This window comes from Narcine bancroftii, chromosome 2 (genome assembly GCF_036971445.1).
Source record: "Narcine bancroftii isolate sNarBan1 chromosome 2, sNarBan1.hap1, whole genome shotgun sequence".
In the NCBI taxonomy this organism is placed as follows: Eukaryota; Metazoa; Chordata; class Chondrichthyes; order Torpediniformes; family Narcinidae; genus Narcine; species Narcine bancroftii.
Genome location: NC_091470.1, coordinates 288,766,773 through 288,788,022, shown reverse-complemented (window position 1 = coordinate 288,788,022; position 21,250 = coordinate 288,766,773). Strand labels below are relative to the sequence as shown.

Here is a 21,250-nt window from a genome sequence, read left to right as displayed (position 1 = left end):
AATCAATTTGAGGATCTGAATGATTACACCAGAGTCATAACAGACTTTATCAAAAAAGCTGTTGACAAATGTGTCCCCACCAAATCATTCAGGGATTTCCCCAACCAGAAGCCCTGGATGAACAACAAAATTCTGAACCTGCTGAGAGCCAGATCACAGGCATTTAAGCCCAGAATTCAGAGCAGGTACAACCTATGAAAAGCCATACCCCAGGTGAAGTGCAGATTCCTGACGAAAATGGAAACAACGAAAGGCAGAGTCTAAGTGACATAACCTCCTACAAAACCAGATCTGGTGCAATAGAAAACAGCAAAGCTTCACTTCCAAATGAACTCAATGCTTTCTACACCAGATTTGAACACCAGAACATGGAAGAGCTACTGCGCACCCTCACGTCCCCTGACGATCATTTATTCTCAGTATCCAAAGATGATTGCGGCTGCTTTCAGGAGAATGAATCTAAGGAAAGCATTCAATCCGGATGAGTACCCAGCTGAGTACTGAAAACCTGTGTTGATTAACTTGCCAATGTAACACATAGCTTCAACATCTCACTCCAGCAGGGTGTGATATCCACCTGTTTCAAATAAGCTCAATCGTCCCTGTGTGAAAAAGAGTGTGATAACCTGCCTATATGACTACTGACCAGCGGCACTCACATCCATGGTGAGTGTTATGAGAGGCTGGTGTTGAAGCAGATCAGCTCCTGTCTTGGCAGCGAGATGGATCTGTTCCAATTTGCCTATCGCAGCAACAGGTCTATGGGAGATGCCATCTCACTAGCTCTACAGAAAACCTGGAGCAACTGGACAGCAAAGACACATATATCAGGATGCTCTTTATCGACTGCAGTTTGGCATGCAACACCATTATCACAGAGCTGTGTTCTTACCCCCCTGCTTTACACCTATGACTGCGTGGCTCAGTACGACAACACCATCTACAAATTAGATGACAATATAACTGCAGTGGGCTGTAGAAGAAGGATGATGAGTCAGCATGCAGGAGGGTGACTGAAAACTTGCCTAAAACTTGCCTAACAACCTCACAATCAATATCACCAAAACCAAGGAGCTGATTGTGGAGTTCAGAAGGGGGGGGGGGGGAATGTGCTGACATTGGAAGGTTCAAAGGACATTCACTTGGATGATTCCAGGGATGAAAGGGTTATCATATGAGGAGCATTTGACATCTCTTGAACACCATAGGCAAAACTCTCCGCATCATCCAGAAATTCTACATGGAAGCCTGCCATCAGAGAGCAGCAACAATGGTCAAGGCTCCACACCACCAAGGACATGCTCTGTTTTCGCTGCTGCCATTAGAAACAAGGTATGGTTCCCACAAGACTCGTACCACCAGGCTCAGAAACAGTTGCTAGTGTTGTCTGCACAGTCATTCTCCAAAACATCAGACTCAGAGACTCATTTAAGGGCTCTTACTGTGCACATTATTTAATATTTATTGTCTTTATTGCATAATCTGTTTGCACTTCCTTGTTTATATTTCTCTTTTGCATACATATCTTTTCTTGAATACAATTTTATTCCCGCACTACCAATAAGCAGAAATTCTGCTTGACCTGCAGGAAAAAGAATCTCAGAGTTGCAAGTGATGTTATGTAGTACTCTTTGACAATAAATCTGAATTTAAATGCACAAATGATTTCAGTTGCCTTGCATGGATGATTTTTTTTTAATGTCCTTTGGTTATGATCATTTTCAACTAACATATTGACATAATGAAGAACTTGATTGAATTTGAGGAAAATGAAGATCCTCAAAATATTCTTCCCCTTTCCAACTTCAATGGCTCGATAAATCATTCACCAAACTAACTCGCTCAAAGAACAGAATTTTCAAAATCAGAACAAGATCTAAAGTGATCATAACATTGACTTTATTACAATTTGTAATTTCAATGCCAAATGACAAATTCTTCAGTCAGAAAATTCAAGCCCCAAAATATAAAGCTGTAATTTTAATCAGAAGCATCTAAAAGTAGCAAAACTAGCAGACCTGCTGTAATGGCAGTGCTCCTGCGGGCCTGGGGAGTGGGGTGCGGAGATGTGGTGCTCTTCTGCGGGGTCCTACTGCTGACAGCCCCTACAGCCTGTTAAAATTAGTATTTTTTTACATCTGAAAGCCATGCTTGGCAGTGGAGCACAAGGGGTGGTGGTCTCTGGGAATCAGCAGAATGACGCAGGGCATCAGAGCGTCCACAGACATTAGGTGTCTCCAAGGGGACTATTTTGCTTCTCTTTCTCTTATTGTTGACCGTTATGGGCAATTCAAGTGACACCTATTTGTGCGCCTTTAAGGCAGGCAAATGTTGACAAATTTTCTAAACTATTGCACTTTGTGTATTAGTACATGATAATAGAGGAATCTAAATCTAATCTGAGCAATCCTTGCTCCACAGCTCAGGATATCCCAGATTCAGCCTTCAACAGCTTAAGACAGACAGGGCAGCCTCTTTCTTGATACTAATTGTTAACATCCCCTGAAGAAAGAGGGTGCAGTAGCATCTTCTCAACCACGTTAGGATCTGCTGTCCTCAGTGGATCCGCTGTCCTCAGTTAAATAGCTCATCAACATATTAGTTTAGGATTTCAGGCAAAGTCATGGAGAGAACTACCAGTGTCAGCAAACAGTTGCCGACAGTTGAACATCCAGTTCAGAATTAAAGAACACTGATACTTAGGAAGCTGGTTTCCTAAAAAAAAATTATCAGGTAGACCTATCACTTAAACACAAATGCAAGCCAAATGTTCACTTTTCCTTCAACAACCAAATATGAATACATGTCAGTAAGATCCTTTGAAGGATATATGTTATCCAAAATGTTGTCTAAAAATTAGAATCTGGTTTATGGTTTTCATTTCACATTGCAATGGTAATACAAATGGTGCATTTGTAATATGACTAAAAACTCTCTTAAGGATTTGGTATGAAGGAATTATAATCATACCATCTCCAAAATAAATTCACTCCAATTAATTTCATTAAAACAAACATTTTTCAACAGGAAAACCTCAAGCCTCAAAGTTTAAATATACAAAATCCATTTCCAAATGAACGTTCAGGTAGTCTATTTAAAAATCATACAATGAGAAAATTAATTCTACTGACAAGAAACCGGATGCATCACTTGATCACTATGTTTTTTGAGCAAGGCAAGTGTCGTTACAGTAGACTTCCAAAAATCTGGACGCCAGAAATCCTGACCTCTTGATAATCCAGACTTTGAAAACTCTTCAAAGTTTTAAACTTAGTGGGCTTTTGTGTGCCTGCATGCATGCATAAGTATCATAGATGCACAATAGCATTTTTCTTTTTCTTTAAAACGGCTTGTTTTAAATTAAGCTTGTTGAATTTGCTAATGAATAAACTTTCAATAAACTGTTCATCTCCTTATTCCTCATTCAATTTGAATTTTAAAGTACTGTGCATGAATCTGGAAAATCCGGACAGACCCAATCCCCTGGCTGTCTGGATTTTCAGTCATCTTAAACCAATCCTATGTGAAATTGTTATTACCTTATTACCAGTACTTGAAGCATTCCAATAATTTAAAATAAAGCTGTAATCAATTAAAGATGGTCTGTTATGGTTATTGATTGCTAATTAATTTTTCCTCAACTGGTAAAATAAAAATGCAAAGACGGAAGAGACTGCAGATGCTAGAATCTGGAACAACAAAAATGCTGGAAGGATTCAGTGGATCAAGCACCATCTATGAACGCAAAAATGGGAAATTGACATTTCAGGTGAAGACCCTGCCTGCGTCGGTTAAGTAAAAGAAAGTAATTTTCAAAATCATGAATCTTCAATATCTGCAAATAGAAAGTTCTCAATTTTTAATGACATTGGTAATTTCTCCAATGTGGCCTATTTTGTTTTTAGATGTGGTTCGGTTTTTGGGTTTTTTTTTGGAACAAAACTGAAAAAATTCAAAACCAGCCCAGCAGCATCAGCAGAATTCTTGTATCAGTGGTTAAACAACAACATGACACCACAAGTAGAAAATTCACTCAAAATATTGTTTAAAATATACAAAAAAATCCTGATCTCTGCCGTTAGTCCCTAACACCTCCCAACTGTCACTGCTGGTCCCAGACTATGGTCCCCACACCTGCCTGGGAGGCCGAGGTCCCTGCTCCTGCACTGGAGCCCAAGGCGACTTCTTTGATGGGGAGGGCACCGCACCCGATGTTGAGAATGGAGTCACCGACTCCAGTTACAGCTGATGCTGAAGACTTGGATCCAGGTCTTGGGATCTTCCCAGCCAGAAGCAAAGATTTATTTTTTTCCCCCCACTATTATTATAATCAAACCGGTGCCCCACATGGGCAAGTCAGGTATTGAATTTTTTTCCACTTGAGACGTCATGTCAGCACTAAAAAAAGTTCGGTTTTTGGATCTTTTCGGCTTTCAGAATTTCAGATATGGGGTTCTTGACTGTAGTAGAATAAATAATGGAGAGTAGAACAAGTAAAATGCATCCTGAAGCATTCTCCCCTAGAACGACCCATCCCTGTACCCTCTGGCACATAACAACAGAAAATCATTAACATCATTACCTAGTTATCATTTTCTATTGCAAAAGTTCTTCATTAAATATTTATTTTATTGTCTGTATCATAAATGGCTTGTTCTCAGGATCTACCGAAATACCCACATTTCTCTAGATGACTGTTAACAAAAGCATCTGCAGTTTATTTTAACAGCTGATACCAGTATTCAAATTAACTTTTACTAAATTATAATGTATTACATTAATCTTCCATTAAATCTTTCACCTTGAGTCAACTGATCAGCATAGTGGTGTATTATGTGCACTTATTTTGACGTCCATGACAGACATTAATTTTGAAGCACTGTTTTTTTTTTATTTCCCAGGGTGGACGAAAGAAGCAGTAATGCATCTTTCATGCAATTACCTTCAAACATTTAAACAATGTCACTACAGGATGGAATGCAGAATAATTCTTAAATCTATTTAGCCTGGGAGTTGAGTCAGATTAATTTGTCATCTCCAGGCTTGATTCTCCCTCAGCACTATTGTTGGGGGTCAAAGACTTGGTCCCCTACTCAAGACGTGTTCTACTCACTGGGATGGTGAGCTAGCACTGAACAGGTTTTTTTTATATATAGAAACACCTTTAGGATATCCCTTGCAACCTCTGAATCAGAGACCCATAATATAAGGATCTGTATGTGAAATACAAACAAACCAGTTATTTTCTTTTGAGCTTTCTTAAAATATAATGTGTGGTTCTGCAAATGCATGTCCTCGGGTACCTATCTTCCTCTCAAATCCAGGGAGCAAAAATTGCTGTTCATCATTCCCCAAAATGATGAGCAACATTCCACCACCAACACCAAACGACATGATGGGCTTTACATATACACTAATCTTCATCAAAAATAACTTGATAGCATAGTAGAATGGTCACAAAAAAATGGGGCATGCAGTTCAATCCTTCCAAATGTGAAACCATGTGTGTAACTAGGAAGAGAAAACCAGACAAAATGTCATACAAAATCCTGGGTGTCACCGATTATAAAACCAAACAGACCAAATACCTTGGCATTAAAATCCAGAATGACCGAAATTGGAATGAGCAGACATATGATACAAAGGTGAACAACAGGAGTTTCAAATTTTCTGAGATGCAACTTCCGTCAATGTCCAACTCCTGTCAAGGAAAAGTTGTACCTCACCCTTGTCAGACCACATTTGGAATACGCAGTAGCTGCATGGGACCAATACACAAACAAAACCATGACTACCATCAAACGAGCCCAGAGAAAGGCAGCCCAAAGTGTCACAAATACATATGGAAGAGAAGTGAGCATTACAAAGCTCTTGGATTCATTAAAGTGGAGCTCTCTCAAGACAGACATGAAGCACACTGTCTGACCCGTTTTTACAAAATGCTAAACTGCCAGCTTGATATAGAGTACCAATTCTACATTGAACCCAAGCCTGCTAGGAGCAGACAAGGGCATACAACCCAATTTGTAGTGTCATCTTCCAAGACAGAGGTGTACAGGAATTCATTCTTCCCCCTGCACAATTAAAGCAGGGAATAATCTTCACCCTACCATACTCACACAACTAGACCCAATTAAATTTAAGACACCTCTTCTTCAAAAGTCTCCTCCTTAAGCACACCCTCTCCCACCTCCAGTTAAAATTCCATACGGAATATTTTGGAGGATCAAGAAACAAGAGCCAAAACAATTGTTTAATTGACTCCTTCTGTCTTCCACTTATCAAACTACTCATCCAACATCCCATACTTAAATTTGGAACAGATCCCTGGTTTATTATCTCAGAAAACTCAACTAGTTGCCTTAAATTCACGTTGTGAAACCTATTTCATAGACACCATATCTATTCTTGTTTCCATTTCCCACTGGAGATTGACCCAGGCTTTTCTTATATTTCTGAGCCCATGATGAACAACAGACCCACAAGTTTCTGTTCTGGCACCGCGACTGCTTACTTCCAGCTCCTATAACATAACCATTGCTGCCCATTGCAGACAAAAACAGTTACCAATAATCTTGCCTACCTCTGAATTTGTCCATTTCAAAATTTTGTAGGCCAGCTTTTGAAAATCTTCCAAAACTCTACTTCTTTCCTGTGCTGTTCATCCATCATTACTATGGTCAGCAATGTACATAAGCTCTGGCCACATCTATATGAAGATAACCTCCTCCAGCCCCAAGTCTTTCCATATGTATTTGTGACAATTACATTTCACTGATTTTCAGTTCTCCACTACTTGCCTCTATACCTTTAATTGTAAGTTCTGGAATTTTTTCCCCAAAACAGATTTGTTTTTCAAATTTTCACCCCATCTTTAAGACACGCTTTAAAATAAGATACAGTAAAACCTTTGGTATCCAGCAACTATAAAGATTGGTAGATGCCAGGTAAGTATATTTTCCATTTGCTTGAGACTCACTCTTACAATGCCCAACTAATATACCTGGATTAAGAATAAACAGTTTAAAAGACATAAGACTGAACAAACTTCCCTGGCATGGATTATATAAACATTAAAGCATTTTCCTTTATTTTCGGTCATATACTTTGAAAACATTTAACCATTGCTGAATCTGCAGATTCTTCTCCCTCCACAGAGCTGCCCAAAGACGAACAATAACATTATAGATAATTAACCCTCCCCTTCCCCAAGTTTATAAGTCGACTCTTACTAAGCAAGGATAAGGAGATACTTTGAGAGTCACCCCAACGGCAGGCAACATCAACCAACTCTTTATCCTGGGAGACGGCATTGCTGTTTCACACAACTTTATTTTAACAGCTGCTATGAGCAAAGCACGACCAAGGCTCTCCGCTGGCTGAATTCTTCGCCCATCTTCACCCAAGGTTTATGCGTCACTTCAAAGAACATTTACAATTTTAAACGTATCCAAATATTTGTTAACCTATCACTTTATTCTTAGCTATTTTAATTTTTAACATTTATTTTCCACAATTCTTTTAGCAGTGTGATGGTTTATGTTATATTTTATATTGTATATAGATATGTTTTTGGAAGAAAATTGTGGGGTTTTTAGTTAGGTCACACACAGATAAAAGCACATCAAAACAGATCTCATTTAAAATGCCGGAGCTAGGCACAAGCCAGACAGTCCAGGTTCTGGGTGCCTTTGCAAAAACTTTAAAGAATGCCTATAGAGACTTCACAAGTAGGTGTTAATTGGACAAGCTGTGGAGTAATGGATTATTGTTTTGGAAAGCAACAGATGAATGGACTCAGAAGATTGGGTCCCGTGCAGCAGTATGAGTGCAGTTTACTGTTCTAAGAAGGTCAAGAGGTTTTGCAAGCAAAGAGAGTCAAACAGGTTTTTTTCTCTGAGCAAGAGGGAGGGAGGTGGAGGGACTCTGCTGGTTTTCTGCAGTGGCTTTTGGAAGCTTGTTTGAAAACTCCATTTTGAAGATGGGTTGTGAGTTCTTAGTTCAGCCTGTTCAGAGCCCTTGTGGTCCATACAAGAGGAGATGGCTGGCTGGATGTTTCACTGAAATAAGGGAAACAAAAAGGAACTCTGGTGACCTGAAAGAAAGAGATTATCATCTGGAAAACCCTGATGGGGCAAGTTTCTTTGGCAAGACACTGAGGTGGGTGATCAGAAGGAATCAGTTGTGGGTGTCCAATGAGCAACAAATCTCTCTCTGAAAACTGACAAGAACCTTCCTGAGCAGTAACTATTTACCTTCAAGGTTCATAAATGTTAAATTCTGTACATAGCATAAAAATTGCCTGATACCAGTGAACTTGGAAGAGTGAGAAGTAAGATTGGACTGTAAATCAAAAGAACTTTTCTGAACGTATACACACATTACATACATGTGCACTTAGAATTAGAAGGGGGTTAAGTTAAATTAAGTTAGTACGTTAAAGTTTGATCCTGTTTTTTATGTTTAAAGAAAATTAAAAGTAACTCTTGTTTAAGTAACCATTCGTCTTGGTGAATTTCTATTGCTGCTGGGATTTGCTCTGGGCCCGTTACACCAGACGCTTGAATTCCAGATACCAGGGGTTTTTCTGTATTTTTAGTTATTTGTTCTTGTGCTATTTTCTGTGGCTTGGTATAAAATATTTTTGAGAATACACCTTCAGCTTTATCAAAGCAACAGCAGAAATGAAAGCAGCTGTTCTACCAAGTCATTTCTATTTAACCAAACCTAATAGTACAGATATACACCCTTCAAGGAGTGAAAGGGTAATAAATTCACACTCTCTATCAATTCCTATAAAATGAAAACGCCTTTTCTAATGCTAACCTATTGCTTCCCAATCATGAGAGCTTCATCCAAGAGCAACTTCAGAGCACATTAACATCTCAATTTCTAAAACGATAGACATGCCAGAGCATGGTGCTTTCTAAACAGATACAGCGATGGGTTTCTTGTTATTCTGTCTTGAAAGCAAAAGGACATTTCCCTCAAGAAAGAAGATTTCGCAGTAGGTTTTAGTTAAATCCTGGAGGTTTGTTTCAGCATAAAATTTTAAACAGAGAAGTCTCCTTTTGACCCATTTAGCTATCCAAACAGTCTCGCTCTCCACAGGCCACAAGCCTTATGTCAGACCAGTGTTTTCTTCAACATCCTTCCACAATACAACATGTAGTTTGCCAATAAAGCAATGAGAGCCCTTCAGTTCAAAGTGACCGTTGAGTGAGTAATTGACTACCTCGCAGGTGAAAGTCATTAAAGTCAAAACTGAAACTTAAATTTTGCTTTGCACAAAAGCAGTTAAAAATCAGTACCCATGATAGTGTTAATAAACATCACTGGTATTGAGAAAAAAAAAGTTTCATACATATTGTATGCCAGATTTACCCCAGTAGTTTTATTCCCCAAAGTGTACAAAACTGAAAGAAGAATTGCTTCGTTCTGTTCAGAATTTCCACTCCCCCAACCTCCTGTAGGCCCCTCTACTCTATTAGCTTTGCCTTGCCAACAACCTAAACCTCCAAGAATCTGAGCTTATGTACTACGCATCTGTTAAACCCATTTCCACCCCCACCACTAATGCTAAATTCTGCTGGTGTCCAGCCAGTTCCACTTGCCAATGCACACCAGGGTAAATGCCATAATTTGTCATTTCATAACCCTTCCTCAGAAAGAGGAAGCTGAGTTTAAGCTATACTACCTGCTTTCATTATGAATGGCTGGCAGCACCAGCCTTGCACTTAAATTAGCACCTCCAAGATTATCCATTTTTATCTTGCTGCATTATCAAACTACAACTTTCCACATGTTTAAACAAGGAGTAAACTATTTTAGAACATTTTCTCTGAATAATGCATTTTCAAATTTAAAATAGAGAAAGTACATACATCTCAATCTCATTACCAGAAATAAAAACATACTAAGTTTTTAAAATAGATTATGTTGTGACTTATATTATGTATTATCCCAGACAAAGACACAATATTCTTGGCATCACATTTAAAAAAAAACCTTTGCAGCAAATCAATCAAAAGGCATAATAAAACACTGCAAATATTTAGAGTTTAAGAAAACCTATGTTTTTTTTTCTGTAAACCTCAGCATTGATTTCACTATCTCACCCCTTTCAAGCATATGATTTTTCAAACAGGCAGTAAAATTCCAAAACTGGATAGGGCAATATTGTATCGATGTACTGCGTATTTTTAAGGACATCAAAACTGCAGCTAAAACCTGCTTTGCCATGCACAAAGGCAATAATATGTTTTAACCAAATTCATCTGATATATACAAGTAATTAATATGTAGAGTCCATAATACAAATGCACATCCAGAGAACCTCATTGGGACTGTAAAAGTATGGAATGATTTGACCTAGTGAAAGCTGAAATAAATTCCAATTGTTATCATTTCTCTTTTGAATGAAATCAATGGGTGACTATTTAACAACTCAACGATGTGTTACAGCAAATAAAAATTAAATAGCATAAAATAAACTGAAGAAATATAGGAATAAAGAAAATATTTCCATAGAAACCAACACTGGCAGTAGTGCACTTAATTACACAAGTTTCCAAACCAGGAGAGAGAGAATGTCTCAGCATTTGTCAACTCATCTTTCACGGCAAGAATTTCCTGGAAGCAAGATCTGGTCAAACTTATCTCAGGGGTCTCCAAAGTGGTCGATATCAAACCCTGGACTTCAATGAGACTATCCAAGAGTCAATAAATGCCGGGGGTGGGGTTGAAAATTGGCAGAGGGAGGGGGGTCGATTGAAATTTTGCAGTTGAAAGCAGGGTCGTATTGTAACGGATTTATGTTAATTTTTAATTTAATGTTAAAGTATATTTCTTTTATAAAATGAAAATTATAGAATTAAAATATTGTATCTGTATTCTTAGTAAGTCAGCTGTGGGTTGGTACAGGGTCACACATTTATAGAGAACCATTGTTTCAGTGTGTTCATTCTCAGAGTCGAAGTGTCTTGGACAGACAGAGCTAATGGATTTCAAGTGGGTCTTAATTATTCAAGAACTTCTGAGGAAGCCATCTGCTTTTAATCAAAGCTACTTAAGTCTCTTGAAAAGAGATGAGGTCAGAGGTTATTATAGTTTTGAAAAAGGAACAGAATTTTGGTAGAAATAAAACTGATGGTCATGTGGTTTCAAAGAATTGGGACTCACCTAGTCCATGATGTAACTGTCAAACGACTTGGAGAAATATATAACACGAATTCAGACAATTTGAGTTCAGTTTTGGAACAGTTCAGCTTGGAGTTCACAGAAATCAAAACACTGTGACGTACAGGGGTTGAAATCTTGTGAAAGATCAGGGTCGAGTTGCAGTCACCAGAATTGGTGCTGTTTGCTATGTGTTATTCCTAGGAGAAGGGGAACACAGAATCAGTGGCCTTTGAATTAATGAAGAACACTTTGCTGACTCTTTGGAAAAGACAGAATTCTAATGGGTCTATTTTTGTGCTTGGCCACGTTGTCTGGTTTGTGACTTCATCATGGAAGAAGATAATCACAGTGGTTTAACCCTTGTCTGGGCTTGTGAATTCATTGTGGAAGAAAATAGCCATATTCACTGTCTTTTGAGGGGAGATTTTTTGTGTGGAAAACATAATTATGAGTAAAAGAGGCCTGAAGATATATGTTTAAAAATGCTTTATAATTATTTCTGAACTGAGAATTTAAGACCTTCAAGCAAGACCAAAATGATGCTGAACTTTTAAAGAATGACTTCTCAGAATGGGACTTTGAATTATCACACATACATACACATTTACATTTGTGCATAGTGGGGTTAAGTTTAGAGTTAAGCAAGTTTAGATTTAAGTATGAAATGTTATGTTATTAATAGTTTAATAAAAACTATTATTTTGAATTTGCCATTGTCTGGTGAATTTTCCATTGTTGTTCCTGTGTTAGTGCTAACAAAAACCCTTTAGTCCCAAACATAATTAAAAGGGTTGTTAGTGCATAACAGCATCTATAGAAAATAGTACCTATGGCAGAGGTGGCCAATCTCTCAAGAGAGCTAGCCTTGGTGGCACCATGTTGTACTTGGCTTTGGCCTTTTAATAAGTTGACTGAGAATGGGAGGACAAGGGAGGGTGGATGGAACGGAGAAGAGGTGTGTGTTCCTTGTCAGTCAGGGTGCTGGTGGCATTTGGTGGCGGTGGGCAGGGGATGGGTGAGGGATCAAGGATTCTATGAAGGGGTTGATGGTCTAAAAAGTTTGCGGTGGCCTGATTTATCTGTAACAACATATCTAACATAGAAGTCTGCAATAACTAAAAAGAACTCAGGATAAGCAACTTCCAACTAGATCTGCCTCATCCTGAAACAATCCAAAGGCATTCAATAGTTAAAAAGCAGTGCAATGTGCCATTTCCTGCCATGTTTATACCTCAATCAAAGGAATTATGTTTAAGAACCTTTTAGCCATCTGGGTAACATTTTGTTGTACAACACCCCAGTCAAGTTAATGATCCCCCAACCGAATACACAGACGCTAGATCTGGTGTACTCAATAGGGCGAACTGCTCTCCAACTGTGACATCATCTGTCCAAATACATGGTCAAATGCTAAAAATTTAATTGCTCATAATCTCAATAAGTTGACATTTTTTTGTTTCACCATCTGATTTTCATTGCTCACTTCATGAGACAGGATGGGGGGATGGGCGTAGTTGGAAAGAAGAATAGTTATTCCCCTGAATCCACCAAGTTGACCTGTTTCAAATAGATTATTTTTAAAAAATCAAGATAACAATCTAAACAGATTAATTAAAAGGTCGTTATAAACAGCAGTGCATCAGTCTCACAAAGCTGCCACCTGATCTAGTTTATACAACTACGAGTAATGATTCCTTTGTGAGGGGAGACACAAAATATGAAAATTAGAAAACAGCCTTTCCTTCCCAAATATCCAAACACCAAATTCTCTTTAAATTTTGTGATTGAATATGTAACAAATGTGCTAGAACATGGATTAATGACTGAAATTCATAACATGGATACAGATGTCACATTTGTAGCCAGCAACCAGTGACAAATAGTAAAAATCTGGTGACTTACAACTGATTAAAATAGAACGATCCTAACACACTGGAAATGCAACCTCAGAAATTTTCAATGACAGGGTCAAATGTTGATGTTAAAATCATCACAATTCACAGCTATGAACCAAACCAACGGCACACGCAATAACAGATAACCATCTTGAAGGGATGAGAGGGGAAGAGAGAGCTAAGAACCAGGAAATTATAGACCTGTTAGACTAACATCTGTTGTAGGAAGTTATCAAAATCTATAATTAAGGACAGACTGACTGAGCACTTAGCTGTAATTTGAGCTGATTAGAGAGAGAGCCAACAAGGATTTATAAAGGATAGGTCATGTCTAACCAACCTAAATTAATTTGGTGAGGGTGGGGTGGGGGGGTTGGAGGAAATAATGTAGAAGAGGGAATGCATACGAATACGATTCCAGAATGCATTTACAAAGACGCCATGCAAAAGACAGTCAAAATTAAAGCTCATGGAATTGAAGGAAATTATTGACCTAGTTAAGAGTCAAAATAAGGATAATGAAAATGCACTTAAATTGGAAGCAATCTATGATGTCCAACAAAAAACTGCACTGAGATTTAACTATTCACTACATTTGCAGCTTGAATAATATAATAGAAAACTCTACACTCAAATTTACCAATGACACAAAGTCATTTTCGGGAAAATTTCTGCTCCGGTGGCAGTGTAAAAAATGTCAGGACGGAATTTTTTATGCAAATTCCATCCCGCAATTTTTTTTTACAGAGCAGCTGCAATGTAAATTGACCACAGCCAATCCAATGTTCCCCCTCCGACAAACTCCCCAACACAGGAAGGCTGTGCCCTAAAAGTGCCCCTGTGTAAAACAACGGCATCAGGACACAGCAAAGACAAGTATGCTAATTTTTTTCAAGAATAATTCCCAAGTTTTTGTGTAAAAATTCTCAAGATTGATAGCATTACAAGTAGTGTAGCTCAGAGCATTAAAATCAGAGGTGATAATTAAATGAATATAGGAAAATTGACAGACGGATTTTAGTGCAGGTAAACAAGAGGTGGTCCATCAAGGACCGAGCATCATATTATTTACATTACAAAGAGCTGGAGACAAAAGAAGTTCCAAACAAATTCAGGCTGCCCATGTACAGATCACTAAAATTAAACAGCTGCAGCAAAACAATTAAAAGAGCCTTGCAGATTGTCATGACACTCACTATGTTGGAAGAACTCAGCAGATCATGTAACATCCATGGATAGAAGGGCTGGAACCCAGAGCAGATTTAGCTCTTTGGTTTGGTCACGTCAGCATTGCCTGCTCAGAGCTCACTGCAGAGATGTACCTCACCTCTGACAAGCTTCCTGATAGAATGCAACTTATCCACAGGACTAATGGGAAACTGTTCAACTTATCTTCCTACACTCCAGAACCGAAGACACCTCAACCCGAATAGTCAAAATGCAATATATAGACACCGCTTCTATGTGTATACGTTCAGAGAGCGAGTTCCAAACTATCATTGAGTCTGTCACAGATGAACCCTAGAATCTACAGCAAGACAAAGGATCTCTACCTACCTGCCTCCTCCAGCAATAAATGCTTCCGGTGAAGTCCTGGGAACCATAGCCCATTTCCTATATTTCAGGAGTAAATATATATTTTTTAAAAACAGCTTTAGCAAGATTTTTTTCTGTTACGAAATGTCTATGTAAAAAGCATAATTCATTGAGAGCAAATATCACCACTTCTTTCAGTGCACAAGTACAGCTTCACACCAAGGAAAAAATTTGAAAATCAAGGGTCACAAACTGGTACAAACCAACAGAATCTCAAGGCATCAGAAAGACATTAACAGTACAAAATGAATGTGAACCAACATCAATTTCCTCTCCTCAATTAACACCCTGAACATTGAGGCTCCCACCACAGACAGTCAACTCCTCGGGCAGCTCACATGATTTGTAACCCTGACACTAGACACCTGAACGGACATACTACTATTACAAGCTCTGCCACTAGAAAAGATCTGGTCCAAGCCTATCTTACGAGTGGATAGAGAAACCAAGCAGAATTGTCATAAGAAGTGCACCTCCTCGCACACTGCCAGCCCACCAACCATAGCACTCACATCTACTGTGATGAAATGAGTTGAGAGGTTGATCATGGCCAGAATGAATTTGTACGCAAATAAAGACTCAGACCCACTGCAATTCACCAACAGCAACAACAAGTGGTCCACAGCAGAAGCAAATCTCTTGTCTCTCCACTCAGCCCTGGATCATCTCCCTCTGTAATTGGATCCTTGACTTCCTCATTGGAAGGCCACAGTCAATGCGAATTGATAACTTCTCATGATTGACAATCAACACAGGCGCACCTCAAGGATGTGTGCTTAGACGACTGCTCTACTCTCTCTAAACCCATGACTGTGTGGCTAGGACAATCCAAGTGCCACCTACAAATTGTTGATGATCGTCAGCAGAATCACAGGTAGCAATGAGGAAGCATAGAGGAGTGAGGCAGATCAGCTAGTTGAATGGGGTCACAACAACCACCTTGCACTCAACATTAGCAAAACTAAGGAACTGATTGTGGACTTCAGGAAGGGGAAACCAGGAGAAACAAGCCGGTCCTCATTGAGGGATCAACAGTGGCAGGGACAAAGAACTGTAAATTCGTGGATGTCACCATCCCTGAAGATCTATCCTGGGGCTTTCATGTCAAAGGGATCATAAAGAAGGCTCGTCAGCAGCTAAACTAAGACTCTTACAAATTTCTACAGGTTGCACCACTGTCTAGCATGATGGTGCCAATGCACAGGACAGGAAGAACCTACAAAGAATTGTGAACTTGGCCAGTGCCATCAAGGGCTTTAGTCTTCACTCCATTAAGGACATCTACAAGAGGCAACGTCTCAAAAATTTAAAAACAGCCTCCATCATCAAGGACCCTGACCACTGAAGCCATGCCCTCTTCTCACTGCTACCATCAGAAGGTGGTACAGGAGCCTGAAAACAAACACCCAACAATACAAAATTGGCTTCTTCCTTTCCACAATCAGATTTCTGAATGGACAATGAACCCCAGGCACCAACTCACTTTTTCTCTTCTTTTGCACTCATTTAATTATTTTTTAGAAATGAAATTTGTAGTAATTTCTCCAGCAATTTTAGTGTCACAAAACAACCAATTCCGTGACATGTTCATGACAATAAATTCTAATTCAAATGTAGCTTCCACATCTCAGAACACAATGAACCAGAATCCAAAGTCATCCTCAAACCCCAGATCTGCCCAAGTAAAACACCATCCTTCTTGGAAGGAACACAGTGAAGATTCATCAAGAGCTTCATGGTTCAAATTCTAAACTGGTACTTCAACTATACTCATATTCTATTGCCAGCTTAAGATTGATTTCACTGGCGCTTTAGGATTCAAAAAGAACAGAGAATGTGCGTGATTAGAACCATTTTCTGTTTTGGGGGGAAATCTAGAAGAAGAAGGCACATCACTTAAATAAGAACTATGCCATTTAGGAAGAATTTAGGAAACATCTCTCCTGCAAACAAGGTGGGGAATGTGGAGCCAGATCACAATAATTTCAAATCTGAGAGAACGATTTCTGTGAGGCAAAGGAACAAAGAGGATATGCGACAAGGTTATGTGCTGGAGGTGCAAAACAAACACATTTTGACCTTGAAGACTGACACAAAAAGCTTCTATTCCCAGGAACATTTCTTGCTTTAGCTTTGAAAATAAGAACTTGCCTGCTATTTAATTTACCATAATGAATGCACGATGCACAAAGTGTTCTTGACTACATTGCAATACTGTAGTCAAATCCAGATAGACTGACTATTTCATGGATCATCTTTAATTTCCCTACATTTATTTCAAGATTCCTATTAATTCTCCAACTCATGTTACCCAGGACTGTTTTAACACTGTTATAGGTACAACATTTTCTGATGAGGTACATTATATTTATCTTGGGACATCAGGGAAAAAAAAAACAGGACCTTGTTATTTTAAGGTAATTATCTTATGGTAACTGCTTTAGTGTTGTTACCTTCCACCAAACTTTTTGACCTTTTGATTCCAATGTTTTTCATCTGATCAGACATTCCCTTTAGTCTCCTCCTCCTGTACCTTTGCGTGGAACAATTCATCTCCAAGTCATCCACCTAAATGTTAACTGCTTCTGCCCCACCCCTCCCCATAGATGCTACACAACCTGTCGAGCATTTTCAGTATTTTGTTTTTATTTCAAATATTACATTTGGTTCAAGTTCAATACATTGACATATTGGCAATGTACTCCTGGTGCCTTGTATCACCACGTTATACAAGCAGCTGACATCCACCTAAATCCATCATCACTTAGCTAGAATAAGCACTACTGTTTTAAATCACGAGGAAGAAGTCACTTAATAGATTGCAGTGCTACTGATGTTCACACACCATAAACAGGGGCAGCTCCATTAAAATGTTTAATTTAACAACACAACTTCTTTTATATTGCACACTAAAACTGAAACCAAACTACAGGAAATTATGCTTTTTTTTTAAAAAAAAACAAAGCTGGAAAACAAAAACACAAGTAGAGAAGTCCAAACAGCCAATGACGGAGCCAAAGGGCCTTGGCAGCTGGTGGCATGATTGCCACTGATAAATTAATTACTTTGACCACGTGATTAGAATAGAGCGCAGATCTCTCAGAAGGCTAAAGGAAATTAAATGGGGGGGGGGGAGCAGGTACAAATAATCGAGGAGATGGAGGGACTGAAAAAAACAATGATAGGAATTTTAAAATTGACCAGAGGGTGAAGTAAGTCATCAAGCACTGGAATAATGAAGACAACTTGGAGCAATCTGGCCACACACAAAAACTTGGGTTTCTTGGGTATCCTCCCACATACAGAAGCTGAGTGGAACACGAAAGTCTGCAGATATTGTGATTGTAGTAAAACATAGAAATGCTGGAAGAACACAGCAGGTCTGGCAAAGTCCTTAAGATATATAACTGACATTTCGGGTCTGATCACGACAATGGGCTCAAGCTCAAAACATTAGTGATATATTTTTACTTCCGACAGTCGCTGCAGGACCTGCTGACTTCCTCCAGCACCTTTGTGTTCTTACATACCGAAGCTGTGCAGGCTTGAGAGTTAATTGATCATCATAAATTGCCCCTAGCTTGTAGGCGAGTGCGTGGGTGCTAGAACTTTGGTTGGGGGGGTTGGGGGGGGTGGGGGGGGTGGGGGGAGTGGGGGAATGGGAAGGGGGGGGTTAAAGAGAATATGGAGAGTTTATAAACAAAAAATGGGATTAACGTAATGTGTGGTCATTCAGTGTATTCAGCAGGAAGAAGAGCTTGTTTCTGGCTGTATCTGTCATTAAGGTTACAGCTGCCAAAGATGTGGCAAGGGTTCAGCACCAAATAATGTAGTACTTTCAGACTTGCCATCATTGTAATATTGGAAACACACAGCAAGTTGCCACAACAATGTGATCATGGCCAAACAGCTGAATAGAAAAATGCTAAAGAACAATTATTAACCTGAACTTCAAATAATACCACAGGACTTTTCTTGAAATAGCAGATGCTTAACAAGGCGAGGCTACTAAAAATGAGAGGGATTCTGACAATTTTTATTTGCAAGTAACATACAAAGTCCAAGTCACCATTGTACTGAGAAATCTTGCCACAGGATTCTTGCTGCAGGAAAAGCCCACAAATGACACTTTGCTGCTCATTTGTGCATTGCAGAAGTCAATAAAAGCCCTCCCAGCAAAGTCGAACTCTCAACCTTTAATAAATGTTGGTTTGCTTTCACAGTGGGGAGAAACCAACACGGCTCTTCCAAATGTGGGGACTCGTACCCGACCTCAGCACCCTGACAACTTCCCCCCATATCTCTTCATTCCTTTACAATGTAAAAATCTATCCATCTTGTCTTAAATATATTGACTGAGGTAGCTTCCACTGCTTCAAAGGGCAGCAAATTCCATAGATTCACCACCCTCTGGTTAAAGCAGTTCCTTCTCGTCTCCATCCTAAATCTACTACCCTGAATTTTGAAGCTGTGTCCCCTAGCGCTGCTCTTCCCCACCAATGGAAACAATATACCTATCTCTACCTCAACTATGCCTTTCATAATTTTATATGTTTCTATAAGATCCCCTCTCATTCTTCTAAATTCCAGCAAGTACAGTCCTAGATGACTCAATCTCTCCTTATAGGCTAACCCTTTCATCTCTGGATTCAACTTGGTAAACCACCTCTGTATTGTCTCCAAAGCCAGTACATCCATCCTCAAGTAAGGAGACCAGAACTACATACAGTACCCCAGATGCAGCCTCAACAGAACTGTGTGCAATTGCAGCACAACTTCCATGCTCTTAAATTCTATCCCTCTAGCAATGAAGGCCAACATTCCATTTCCCTTTTTGATAGCCTGCTGCACCTGCAAACCAACCTTTTGCAATTCATGCACAAGTCCTTCTTCATGGCAGCATGCTGCAATCGCTTTCCATTTAAATAGTATTCTGACGTTCCTTTTTCCCTTCCAAAGTGGATAACCTCACATTTGTCAACACTACTCCATCTACCAGATCCTTGCCCCTTACTTAGCCCCTCTATACTTCTCTACAGACTCTCTGTATCCTCTGCACAATTTGCTTTTCCACTTGATTTAGTGTCATCAGCAAACTTAGACACACACTGTCCCCTCTTCCAGATTGTTTATGTATACAGTGAACAGTTACAGGCCCAGCACTGACCCCTGCAGCACCTTCTCGCCACTGATTGCCAACCAGTGAAACACCCCTGTACTCCAGCTCTCTGCTTTCTATTGGTTAACCAATCATCTATCCATGCTAATACATCACCTCCACCTCTATGCATCCTTATCTTCTGTACAAGTCTTTTATATAGCACTTTATCAAAAGCCTTCTGGAAATCCAGCTAATCAACGTCTATCTGCTGCCCCCTATCCTCTGTGCTTGTTATATGTTCAAAGAACTCCAGTAACTTTGTCAAACAGGACCTGCCTTTGCTAAATCCATGCTGTGTCTGCCTGATTTTGCTCCAGATGCCTCGCCATTTCTTCTTTTTAAAAATAGCTTCAAGCATTTTCCGAATGTTACGCCTCACAGCAGCAATCGAGAGATGCATAAACAGATGAGTTAAGCTTAACAAATTAACAATTATAGAATTATCTCAATAAACTGAACACCCGAACATAATCCTTTATGGCAACTCTACATTGACGACAGATATTTATACAAGATGTATGTGGAAAAAACCCAGACCATGACAGTCCAAGTTCAAAATATCCCAAGAAAACAACCAAAACCTCAAGTCAGTCATGTCAAGTCTATCAGTCAAATAGCTTGCAGTCTGGTCTCCAGGCTTTTAGTTGGGACATGGAGACAGATGACTGTTATCACTGCAGACTTGTGACTTTCCTGAGTTTTGAATGTGGTAACAACCACCTTTGATTTTTTTTCACATGGGAATTTTCACTCAATGACCCCCTAGATGATACCTCCAAAGCCCACTTTAGGGTTACCAGCACTACTTCAGTGCTTCACAGCAGCATGTGATCCTCTTTCTCCTGCCGTAGGTTCAGTCCTCACCCTGGTCTGAAAATAAAATTGTCCAGGGTCCATAACACCCAATCACAGATGTTAAACTTACTGGCCTATAATCCCTGCCTTTTGCCGACATCTTTTTTTTTAATAGTTCTTCCATTCCACTGGGACCTGCTCAGAGTATTTTGGCAAGTTATCACCAAAGCCTCATCTACAACTTCTGCCATTTCTTTCAGTACCCTGGAATGCATTCCAGAAGGACCATGGGACTGGTCTCTTTTTAAATCCTCAGGTTTTCTGAGTTGGGAGTGTGTGCAAGATTAAATGAGAAGAGAATAGGGAAAATGGCCAAGAGCAAAGGAAAAGATAGCAACAAAGGAAAAAGTAAATAAATGATTGACAACCATGCCCTGAAGCTGTGATTTTCAACTGGGACCAAAGTATCCATTATCTGCAGCTGCATGATCCAAAGAAGCCAGTTTGTTTATGAAAGAAGCTGCACAACTCACCCATATCAGTGAGATGGCTCTCTGCTATGCTCACTCTACACATATGAAGGACCCCAACAAAAGGAAAGTTAATAAATACTGCAGTAATC

At 39.3% G+C, this 21,250-nt stretch overlaps 1 protein-coding gene across 5 annotated transcripts in view; it reads right to left on the bottom strand.

The window, feature by feature from the left end:
• ncoa2 (nuclear receptor coactivator 2) overlaps positions 1-21,250 on the bottom strand; it is a 363,375-nt gene that overhangs the window by 267,198 nt on the left and 74,927 nt on the right. Inside the window, exon 2 of one of the 5 annotated variants that reach the window (XM_069921270.1) lies at positions 14,634-14,690. The exons of the other annotated variants lie outside the window; for them this stretch is intronic. The gene's annotated coding sequence lies outside the window, so the exon portion shown is untranslated. The remainder of the gene's footprint in view (positions 1-14,633; positions 14,691-21,250) is intronic. 5 annotated transcript variants of the gene reach the window in all.